Here is a 10990-nt window from a genome sequence, read left to right on the forward strand (position 1 = left end):
TTGACAAAGATAACATGAACTTTATAACATGCACTACCAATATCTATCAGTAACAAAATGGCCATCAATTTAAAGAGAATTTAAGATAAACCTTTGCAAAAGAAAAGTGAATTGCCTTGAAATATTACAGTTTATATGTGAACTATCCTTGATAGAACTTTTCCCAAATAGGTAACAATCCTAAAAATTTATTTGACTTTGCAAACAGTAAATTGTGACATTATCAAAACAAAATTTTTTCTTCTTATCCACCATGCCAGAGGAAAGGCTGATTTATTCTCTCTAGCAAAAACAACTGATCTCACCCACTTATATCATATGCAGAGGCTATCAGAGATTATTCAGACAAAAGTATTTTAGAGATGTTAAGCATCCTTTTACTAAAATATTATGTTCTATTTATTTACAAAACAGAAACAGACTCACAAACTTAGAGAATGAACTTATGGTTAGCAGAGGGGAAGGATGAAGGGAAGGAATAGTTAGGGAATTTGGGATAGACATGCACACGCTGCTCTATTTAAAATGAATAACCAACAAAGACCTCCTCTATAGCACAGGAAATTCTGCTCAATGTTATGTGGCAGGCAACCTGGATGGGAGGGGAGTTTGAGGGAAAATGGATACATGTATATGTATGACTGTGTTCCTGAGACTATCACGACATTGTTAATCAGCTATACTCCAATATAAAATAAAAAGTTAAAAAAGAATTAAATAAAAAAAATTTCAAAAATTAGGCAGCGGGGGAAGATGGCGGCGGCCATTCCGCAGCGGGCCTGGACCGTGGAGCCTCCCCAAGAAGGACATTATCAAGTTTCTGCAGGATCACGGTTCAGATTCGTTTCTTGCAGAAGATAAATTACTAGGAAACATTAAAAATGTGGCCAAGACAGCTAACAAGGACCATTTGGTTACAGCCTATAACCATCTTTTTGAAAGTAAGCGTTTCAAGGGTACTGAAAGTATAAGTAAAGTGTCTGAGCAGGTGAAAAATGTGAAGCTTAATGAAGATAAACCCAAAGAAACCAAGTCTGAAGAGACTCTGGATGAGGGTCCACCAAAATATACAAAATCTGTTCTTAAAAAAGGAGATAAAACCAACTTTCCCAAAAAGGGAGATGTTGTTCACTGCTGGATACAGGAACACTACAAGATGGGACTATTTTTGATACTAATATTCAAACGAGTTCAAAGAAGAAAAATGCCAAGCCTTTAAATTTTACGGTTGGGATAGGCAAAGTTATCAGAGGGTGGGACGAAGCACTCTTGCCTATGAGTAAAGGAGAAAAGGCTCGACTGGAGATTGAACCAGAATGGGCTTATGGAAAGAAAGGATAGCCTGATGCCAAAATTCCACCAAACGCAAAACTTATTTTTGAAGTGGAATTAGTGGATATTGACTGAAATAGTTAAGAAATCATCAACAATAAAACATGGCCATGAAGAAACTTATGTATCTAATTAGAGCTGGTTACTATTGTTAAGATAAGAATCAACTGGAAAATTCAAGTTAGAACATCTTTACTTGATCCCTCAACTTTTAAGAAATGTAATCCATTATAAACCCTTGAACTTTAAAATATTTTACTACAGTTGTGTAAAATATCACTTAAGGAGAACTGATTTGCCTTTTACCTCATGTTCTAAACTAAAAGGCTCAATAAAAATGTATCCAATGTAAAAAAAAATTTCAAAAATTATAAAATGATGTAATATAAGTAACACTTCACTAAAAAGACAGAATGTAGTAAAATATTTTATGTTACACTTAACCCTCTAGATATTATATATTATTATTATATATATAATTATTATTGTATGGAATAATAACTAGAGATTTAAATTAGGATTTTAGTGATGAGAACCTAAAAAAGCCTAAATTAGGTTTGTAGTGGTGAAGACTTAAAAAAAAAGTTCTGATTTTTTGTGAAGCTGGTAAGATTTTCCAGCTTAAAAATAATCATACTTTGTTGTGATTTCTTTTCTCATTCTTAATCAATATTATATTTTGTATTCAAATTTGGTTTTGTATTCTACTTAAGAGGCTTACCACTCCCTCCCAGTTCCCCCACCAGCCAGGCGCGCGCGCGCGCACACACACACACACACACACACACACACACTCCTATGACCTTCCTGTGAAAACCAGAAGCACCTAAACTAATCTTTCCTGAACCTGGGCCAATTTCAGCCAGCCTCTCGGCCTTCCCTGAGTCCCCAGGAGAGGAAAAGACACTGCTCTGGGTCCCCACGGGACCACAGAGGCCCCTCTATCACTGCCTGTCACCTGGTGTAGTGTTTATGTGCTCCTGCCTTCCCCAAGGGCAACAGAGGCATCTTACAGCGTTTCTAGCCCCACCCAACCCAGGGCCTGGCCCTGAACAGAGCCTCTGTACCCATGCTCCTTCAGCAGGGACCTCTCTGACCTTCCAGGGACTTTGGTATCATTTTTCTCTTCTCATCTTGTTCTCTGGAAAAGATTGGCTACTCATTCACTCCGGGATTCCACTATCTGACGTCTTAACTTTAGATTAAAGTGTGTGCCGTTCCAGCGATTTTAGCCCCAGGGATGGACACTCTTGGTGGTGACCTTGCAGGCATGGTGAGTTGGGGAGGGGTTTGGGGCCTTGGTAGCTTTCTTCCTGATTCAGGCATTTAGCTTCTGGGTGTCAGTGTCTGTTGACTCATGGCAGGAAGAGCACGGCTGTGGATGGCCAGGTAGGAGGGAGGGAAGAAAGAACTGAGCCTGTGTGGAGGGGTAGAGGGTCATCTCCAAGGGCCAGGGCAGTGACTGGATCACAGGTGTAAGCCTGGGGGGGCGGGGGGTGCTTTGGAAATACCTCCACTGCTTTTGCCTTTCATATCACGTTTCTCCAGAGAAACTTGGAGTCCCTGAGTATAGTTGGCTTATTTTTTTCCTCTCTTAAGCAGATCATTTGAGCCTCAGTTTTCTCATCTGTAAAATGGGGTGGTAACTCTTACAGTGCTGAACACTCAGAGAAGAGGATTAAACAACAAATGTGACCTTGTGACCACAGTGACAAGCCCTGGGGCAAAGCAGGTGCTCACCTAACATGCGTTGCTGATGCTGTTGACCCAGCACTGGCCTGAGGTCAGGACACCTGTCTGGTTTGAGTTCCAGTTCTGGCCCTACTGGCTGGGGGCCTCCCCAGAATTTCTCCAGGTTATCAAAGGACTGTGTGCTTTTGCCAGTTTGGAAACTATGAAGGGTCTGATACTGCACAGATTCTTTTTTTATATCTTATTTATTTTTTATTTTTGGTTGCTCTGGGTCTTTGTTGCTGCTTGTGGGCTTTCACTTGTTGCAAAGCACAGTCTCTAGGCTCACGGGTTTCAGATGCAGATCAAGATGGGTAGGTCTTGGGAGCATCTTTAATTTTCCAGGATGTTTGTTAACTTCAGCCTAACACATGGTGCAGGCGCCACCTAGTGGTGAAAAGGGCTGTGGCAGTTGGAGAGATGCTCAGCTGTTAGTATTTTCCCAGGTATAGGAGGCAAAGGTGAGGCTGAATGCAGGTGACCCCACCTTTTGGCCAGGATGACAAGTCTCTGAATACAGCTATTAAGAGGCATGGGGAGAAATATGCCCCTTGGTTCTGCAGTATACACTGTGTGACCTTGGCCCAGCACCTTTCCCTCTCTGGGTCTCAGCTTCCTCATCTGCAACCTGAGGGAGTTGAATGAATGTGGGGACTATGGATCTGTGGTGGGAGATTTTGTGAAGTCCCTGAAATTTAAAGAAAAATTTGTATGTATGTGTGAGTGCGGGTCTAGTTCTTTAATAGCTTTTTTTTTTTTTTTTTTTTTTTGCCATACATCATGGCATATGGGATCTTCGTACCCTAACCAGGGATTGAATTTGCAACCCCTGCACTGGAAGTGTAGAGTCTTAACCACTGGACCACCAGGGAAAGTCCCAATGGTTTTTTTTTTAAATAAAGCAGCAGATGGAATGGCTTTATTTTATTCATTTATTTATTTTGGCTGCACTGCACGGCATGCAAAAATTTTAGTTCCCCCACTGACTGGGGATCTAACCTGTGCTGTCTGCAGTGAAAGTGCGGATTTCTAATCACTGGACTGCCAGAGAAATCCTGGGCTGGGGTCTTAATCATGTCCTGCAGTCAGCACAGGCTGGGATTTTAGAACTGATGGGGAGGGGAGTTCCTGAAGGTGGCTCAGGCCTCACTCAGAGCCAGGATGCTGCTGGTGCTGAGAAGCAATGAGATTGAGGCCCTGGCCCAGCTCCCAGGCTGGCCTTCTTGCCAACCTATTAGCCTAAAACTGCCCGCTGATTCTGTTGGGAGGGGTCATTTCCTGGGGTGGGGATGGTGACTCAGGATCTAACGCAGACATCCCGCGGACCGCACCCTGCTCCGCTCGGTTGCTGGTTTGGGAGTCCACCTGCCCCGAAGTTCACACATCCTCTTTGTTCCCCCAGGGCCTCAGACTGCCCCTGCCTGCATCAGGGCACACCCGCCTGCCACCTGCCGTCTCTGTGTTCCCAATCCCATGGCGGTGACAACCACCGCCACTCCCCTGGCTCACTCTCCCAAGTCAGCCTTCTGCCCCTGCCAGTTTCCTGGATGCTACAAAAAACCGTCAAACTTTCAGATGTCCTGCTTCTCTTTAGAGACAAAGCCTGAGGGACCCAGTGGCATGTGGACACCCCGCTTTCCTGTCTAGAACAGGGCCTCCCTGTAGACCTTCCACCCCTTCAACAAAAACTGCCTGTCGCTGCCCCCACTTCCCCCTCCCACCCATTGATTTAGTGAGGAAGAGACTCATTCAGTGATGGTTGGAGCCCAAGCAATTTGCCCAAGATAACTAGCTGGTCAGTGGCGCAGCTGGGAGTTGATCCCAGGGAGATTTAGTTCAGAGACCTCTGTGCTCAATCATAGAAAGACTCGATTATAGGTTCCAAGTAATGTCTGCTTGGGCTTCCTTGACAGCTCAGTTGGTAAAGAATCTGCTTGAAATGTAGGAGACTCCCGTTCAATTCCTGGGTCGGGAAGATCCCCTGGAGAAGGGAAGGGCTACCCACTCCAGTACTCTGGCCTGGAGAATTCCATGGACTTTATAGTCCATGGGGTTTCAAAGAGTCAGACATGACTGAACGTGCTTGTCATCAATAGTCAAATTGGCTTCCAGCCCACCTGGAAGGATCTCCATCACATGTGTGATGGCTGTGGGGGTATCTGTGTGGGGGTACATCATGGATGTGTCAAGGGCTACAAAAGTCACAGGATAAACATTATGCAGCCCTAAAGTATCAGTATAATTTGAGGATGTGGGAAAACATTTTATACCAAAATAAGGATATATAGTGTGTGTGTGTGTGTACTCAGTCGTGTCCAACTCTTTGTGACCCCAAGAACTGCAGCCAGCCATGCTCCTCTATCCATGGGATTTCCCAGGAAAGAATACTGGACTGGGTTGCCATTTCCTCCAGGGGATCTTCTCAACCCAAGGACTGAATCTGCTTCTCTTGCATCTCCTGCTTTGGCAGGTGGATTCTTTACCACTGTGCCACCTGGGAAGCTCTCCAAACGTGCATAAATATTTAAAACAACAGATTTCAATATAAATATTCCCCAGGGAGGTTGGGGCTCTTCTGAATATCTCTCTTACATCCCCTGGAGAGTACAAATTCTTTTCCTCCCCATATGCTTCCAGTGGAAAAGTCTGGAGTCACTGCATGCACTCAAAAATGTTATTACACAGTCACGCCTCACTGTCCCCAGTGAGGGGACAACACTGGTGTCCGGGGCCCTGGTTTACTTTATATGAGCCTGTACATTCATGCTAAGTCACTTCAGTTGTGTCCAATTCTTTGTGACCCTATGGAATATAGCCCGCCCGCCAGGTTTCCCTGTCCATGGGATTCTCCAGGCAGGAATACTGGAGTGGATTGCTGTGTCTTCCTCTAGGGGATCTTCCTGAACCAGGGATTGAGATTGTGTATCTTATATCTCCTGCATTGGCAGGTGGGTTCTTTACCACTAGCACCACCCTGGAAGTCCTTATGAGCCTGTGCTGTTGTCCAAGTTGGAGGCTCAAGGACCCTGACTTCACTGTCCAGCTTGTTCAGAACTGCACTCAGCTTCATGGTGTTTGAAGATTACATCGGAGTGCCTTCCATCTCCTCCCCAAGTCATGGCTGAAGTCTGGTGAGTGGCTCTGACTGCCTTCCAGATGACATCTGCCTGTCATCATTAGTCTTTGGTTAGAGTCATCAAACTGGTTTCCAGCCCACCTGGAAGGATCTACATCACCCCCAACATCTTGGTGAGGTTGTTGCATTACGTGTCTCCCTGAATTCTGGTTGAAAAGCATCTCCAGCAAATTCCCAACTAATCTATGAAGCCTATGAAATAAAGGAAAGAAATCAAGTCTGGAATAATCTTTTTCTGGTAAGATCCTTTTCCTCCTTGGAATTTTCTCCTGGCTTCCAGTTCACGTGCTCCACACTCCATGTCCTTCCCATGGACTATAGCTGGTGGGCTCCAGTCTATGGGGTTGTGAAGAGTGGGATACACGGAGCGACTGGAAAGCAACAACAACAGCAACAGCTCTTCTTGCTCTAACTATATGAAGCTGGGCGGGATATGGTGAAGCCAGATGCAGAGCAAAGAAACCAGAAAGAGGTTTACAACTATATAATTTTATACTCAATTCCCTGGGGAGAACGCCCCAAGCCAAGCAGGGCTGCCCAGAGGAGGCATGGGTTTGTTCACAAGGCAGAGGGAGAGACAGGAGCTGAGGGCAAGCACCTTGATCCTGGTCTCCTTGGGAAGGAGCAGGCGGGCCAGCCAGGGTGAGTGAGCTTGTGGTTGGCTCTGCTTGAAAATGGTGCCCCCGAGAAGTTCATGTTTGCCGTGGGGGTTTGGGTTCATGTGTAAAATAGATAGCTAGTGGGAAGCTGCTGCATAGCAGAGGGAGCTCAGCTCTGTGATGACCTAGAGGGTGGGACGGGGGTGGGGAGAGGTCCAGGAGGGTGGAGGTATGTGTGTACACATAGCTGATTTACTCATTGTACAGCAGGAACTAATGCAACGTTGTAACGACTCCCTCAATTTAAAAATTAAATTAAAAAAAGAAAAGAGAAAGTCTCCAGGTATTTTAGGGTGAACCACGGTTTACTTAGGGGACAGCTTGTGGCCACTTTATAGATGTTAAAGATCAGTTTACAGAGACTAAAAGTCTAGTTCATACACCCATCAACGCCGAGAACCTGCCAAGAAAAAGCCCAAATCCCGTGGTCTTCCTTTTGAGTCATCTGGGATTTGGTCCTTCCTATGTGATGATCAGGGAAGAGATGGTCTTCGACTAGGACTAGGAATTCAAACACATTTGTGTTGATTCTATCGGCTCGCCAGACCACGGGGCTGGGGGGAAGTGGGGGTGGGGGCCGCCTCATTTGAGGTGGGGCCGCCCCTCCCCATGGCCAGGCTCTGAGCTACCTGTCCACTGAGGAGATGCGGACCGAGCCCTGGTTTCCTAACGGTGTTGGCAGCACACGTTTGTGAATTAGATTGGGGGGTGGGGATGGGTAGAACCCTGATTCCTAACCCAGTCCCTTGATCACACAGGTGAGGGCTAATATTTACCAAATGCATCAGAGTTCCCTCTGGCAGGAAGTAAGAGGGGGAGCCTGCATGGGTGACGACAGAGCAGGTGATCTGCATTTTGATCATAGTTTAAAAACCTGGGGAGGGCATAGCTTTCTGCGAGTAATGTGTTCTGAAGGGAGAAGCCGTTTTGAATCCGCTGCTGAGAATGGGCAGTGATTATGAAAAGCAGCAGTGGGCTAAACCAGTGTGTTTGATGTTAATTAGCTCTTCATTAGGACAGGGGCCCCCGACCTCCTCCGGGAGCTGGGAGGAGAGGGACTGAGTCTCCCTGGCAACGGTATCCTGATTGGAAGGTGGGATCCTGGGACAGATGAAGAAGGCGAAGCTGTGGATCTTTCTCCATCTTTCCCACCCTGAGCCTGGGGAGGGAAGCCTGTGATGTGCTGTCACAGATCCCACCTGGGAGGGCTCTGAGCGGCCCCCCCTTATCAGTGTCCTCCTGCCATCGGCTGGTGGAGTTCTAGCATCCCCAGGTGCTTGAAGATTGGCCATCAGAGAAACACGGTCCGAGATGACTCTGGCTCTAGGAAGAGAGTTAAAGTAAGTTTTCCAACCCAGGTTGAGTTAACTAGGTATGAAAAAGTGAAAGTGTCAGTTGCTCAGTCGTGTCCGACTCTCTGCGACCCCATGAACTGTAGTCTACCAGGCTCCTCTGTCCATGGGATTCTCCAGGCAAGAATGCTGGAGTGGGTTGCCATTTCCTGTTCCAGAGAATCTTCCTGACCCATGGATTAAACCCTGGGGCTCCTGCATTGCAGGCAGATTCTTTACCATTTGAGCCACCAGGAAAGCCCTAACTAGGTATAGTAACCCCTGAAGTTAGTCTGTTTGACTCCCACAATAACTAAGTATTTCCAGCCCCTTATTTTTAAATTTCAGGTGACTCTATTTGGATTTCTTTTTGTGAATAGAAACATATATTCTATTTATAAGTTTAATGGCAATTTAATCATTCTGGGAGAGAAAACAAATTTGAGCATGCTTTGTCTCTACCTGGGGTCAACATACTTTTTCTGCAAAGGGCTGGATGGTAAATATTTTAGGCTTTGTGTGTTGTAGAATCTCTGCTGCAACTGAACTCTGCCTTTGCAGTGTGGAATCAGCCCTAGACGGAGCTTACATGAATGGGCCTGGTGAGTCTGGCTGGCACCAGCATGTTCTTGGAATCACAGCACGTGTCAGGTGGCCATTACCAAGAGTGGCCAGCAGAAGTCACCGCTTGGATCCCTGGCCCAGGAGGGGAGGGTGGCAGGTGCAGGCTACGTGTTTGCAGATCTGGGGGGCAGGCGTGGCTGAGGGAAACTGCGAGAGATTATGAAGAACATAGGCTTCAAGGCTGTAGAGTGTGGGGAGCAGGAGAGGAGGCATGTTTACGATGACATGCACCCCTAATTTCCCAGATGTTGTAGAAATCCATCCGTACCTTCTGATGAGACTTTACTAGACATTCAGGATCAAGTTACACTTACAGAGAGTTGGGATTTCATAGAACAGCACCCCCCACCACCACCCATCTCTCAGCCTGCCTCATGCAGTGGGGCCCCGTTAGGTCTCTCTGAGAGGGTTATGAGCCTGCCTGCACTCCCAGGAACCTGGTCCCAGGCTGAGGACAGCAGACATGTTCACTCTCAGGGGGTGGAATGGATTGGGAGACTGGGATTGACATATATACACTACTGTGTATAAAATAGATAACTGATGAGAACTACTGCACAGGAAAGGGAACTCTGCTCTGCTCTGTGGTCGCCTAAAAGGGAAGGAAATCCAAAACAGAGGGGATCTATGTATACATATAGCTGATTCACTTTGCTGAACGGCAGAAACTAACCCAATATTGTAAATCATCTATACTTCAATAAAAGTTAATTTAAAATACAAAGAGAGGAAGAAAGAACAAAAGAATCTTACCCTCTAGGGATATCTGCTATCATTGGGTTAGCATGTTTCTTTTCCTCTTTCTGCATTATGTTAAAAAAAAAATTCAGTCCCAATTATATGCCTAATTTGTATCTTTTTTGGGCTAAATTTAGTATCTTCCATATATTAAAAGTTCTTTGTGAACAGCATTTTTCCAGAAGAAAATAAAAGTATATGGAGATACACTATATATAAAAAAAGAGAGCAATTTTCACTCCCTGCATCAGAAACCCCACCCAGTCTCAGCTTTTCTCAATGCCTCTTCTGACCCCAATAGGCAGATGACATCAGAACACAGCAGTGCAGGGTCCCCACACTTCCACACCCTGCTAAGGTCTTAGTTCTGAATAGTTTTCTATGCAGAACCCTCGGCTGAACATTCCAGCTTGAATTTCCCCACATCAGGTCCTACTTGCCTATTTATAGAGGTGCCTCTAACACGGGGCAAAGGTGCTATTTTTCCCTGCATTTCACCCTCAGAACTCCTGATACCCAAGCTTCACACACACACACACACACACACACACACACACACACACACACACAGCTTCTCAAGAATTGGCAACTGCATGCAAGCTCAGGGCAGCAGAAATCCAAGGCCGAAAACAGGCTCATGGGAAGAACCACGTGTGCAGAGCAGATGTTGACCCGACCATGAACCCACCTGCAGTCTTCTCTTACAGAATGCTCCACTGCTTCACTGAAAGCAGTGGTTTTCCACTGGGGCTGCGCCATACACTCACCTGGGAAACTCTACAAACTGTGGTTGCCTGTGAGCTGCTGTGCAGAGCAATATAGTCAGAGGCTCTCAGAGGGCCCTGGAGCTCACATTTCCCCAGAATTCCCAGCTATTATTATTTTTTAAGATGTTTTTTGTTTTTTTGATGTGGACCATTTTTAAAGTCTTTATTGAATTTGTTACAATATTGCTTCTGTTTTATGTTTTGTTTTTTTGGCCTCTAGGCATGTAGGATCTTAGCTTCCTGACAAGGGATTGAACGCCCACCCGCTGCATTGGAAGTCAAAGTCTTAACCACTGTGCCACCAGGGAGGTCCCCCCCGCAGATTATTCTAATGTGTAGCCCAAGTTGAGAACCACCGCTTCGAAATGCTGACATCTCCTTATCCCTCCAGGAGACGCTGGGTCATCCTACAGTAGCTGATGAATCCCAGTATTTTAGTGGCTTATCGTGACAAAGTTTGGTTTTTTAATCACACTGCATGTCCAGTAAGGGTTGGTGGGGGACTCTTCCCCCATGCAGGAGAGAAGTAGGTGGAGGCACCCTGATTTGCAAGGACACTATCTTAAATAGTTGTTTTCCTTGGTTGCCATGGCAACTGAGAGGTTGTAGGGTGGAGCTCTTCTCTGGGACTGGAAATAGCATGTCATTTCCTCTGGAAGCCCATTGGCCAGA

The 10990-nt window shown here is 45.8% G+C and overlaps 1 pseudogene; it reads left to right on the forward strand.

Annotated features, from left to right (window-relative positions):
* Positions 1-753: 753 nt before the first annotated feature.
* LOC136147341 (peptidyl-prolyl cis-trans isomerase FKBP3 pseudogene) lies at positions 754-1638 on the forward strand (annotated as a pseudogene).
* The last annotated feature ends 9352 nt before the right edge of the window (positions 1639-10990 follow it).

The sequence above is a fragment of the Muntiacus reevesi genome, chromosome 15 (assembly GCF_963930625.1).
Source record: "Muntiacus reevesi chromosome 15, mMunRee1.1, whole genome shotgun sequence".
In the NCBI taxonomy this organism is placed as follows: domain Eukaryota; kingdom Metazoa; phylum Chordata; class Mammalia; order Artiodactyla; family Cervidae; genus Muntiacus; species Muntiacus reevesi.